Source organism: Sinocyclocheilus anshuiensis, unplaced genomic scaffold (assembly GCF_001515605.1).
Source record: "Sinocyclocheilus anshuiensis isolate Anshui unplaced genomic scaffold, SAMN03320099.WGS_v1.1 scaffold87, whole genome shotgun sequence".
Taxonomy (NCBI): Eukaryota; Metazoa; Chordata; class Actinopteri; order Cypriniformes; family Cyprinidae; genus Sinocyclocheilus; species Sinocyclocheilus anshuiensis.
Genome location: NW_015549609.1, coordinates 814,741 through 815,873, shown reverse-complemented (window position 1 = coordinate 815,873; position 1,133 = coordinate 814,741). Strand labels below are relative to the sequence as shown.

General features: G+C 36.8%; 1 pseudogene; it reads left to right on the top strand.

The window, feature by feature from the left end:
* Positions 1 to 1,133, top strand: part of LOC107659100 (rap1 GTPase-GDP dissociation stimulator 1-like) — a 48,290-nt pseudogene that overhangs the window by 16,100 nt on the left and 31,057 nt on the right.

Sequence of the window (1,133 nt, the reverse complement as noted above, 5' to 3'; positions counted from 1 at the left end):
GCTGTTATAGTGGCCCTGAACAAAAGGCCTCGCTGAATAGGCCAGGATGCGGACATTGATATAAAGCGGACTTTGTTAATGTAGTCTTGACATCAAGATGTGTAATGCTTATGACTTGATGTTGTGTCATGGTGACACTGTCTGTGGAATGGAATGATGCTGTGAAGAAGAATTTCCCTAAGCGGGATAATAAAGTCAAAAAAGTATAAATAAAAAAATATCGATACTAAGGTGTGTTTTTTACCAGTGATTTTGTTTATTTAACAAAAAAATGTAATGCGTACAATATGTATTGAATTGGGCGAATAACCTATGTTACCGAATAATTGTGTAGAATAGAACCGTTTTCCTGCTCATCTGAACACATGCAAATGTTGCAAGACAGAACCAATCAATCACAGAGAGCATTCGCTCACTTCTGAGTGCATTCAAACAGGGCAGCGTTTCCCAAAAGCATCAAAATAAACCATTGATGCTTTTGGGAACGGCAGCCCAGAACAATGCTTATCAGAGGACAGCAAAAACATATATGTTTGAGTTATTTCACAATAAACAAACTGAAATTGTAGCCTACATAGTTTGTGCAATTACATTTATTTAAATTGAACGTTAAAAGTTCATATTGATCATGTTCTATTCTGTAATGTTAATATAAATCATACAATGTCTGTCAGAATAAAAAGGTTGCATTTAATGCATGCAACAGCCTTTCAGTGGCAGTCCCTTATGAAAATGAACCAATGTTTTACTAAAGTGACCGTAGTTCAACTATAATATTTGTAGATTTCCATGGTTACTTACCACTACAGAAAACATATTTTAACCATGTGTAAACAAAAATATAAGCTAATAAGTTGCAATTAAAGGTGACATATCATGAAAATCTGACTTTTCCAGGTTTTAAGTGCTATAATCAGGTCCCTGGTGCATCTACCAACCAAGGAAATGTGAAAAAGATTAACCCAATCACTTTGTTTTGGGACGCCTTTTTCTGCAAGCGTCTGAGAAAATGAGCGCGTCTGATTTCGCTCCCTTGGTGACGTGGCAAAGGGATCTCATTATAATATTACCGCCCCTTAATCTGTAAGTTTCCACCCACGGCGCCGTCATTTTGATTTCGCAAGCGACAACGG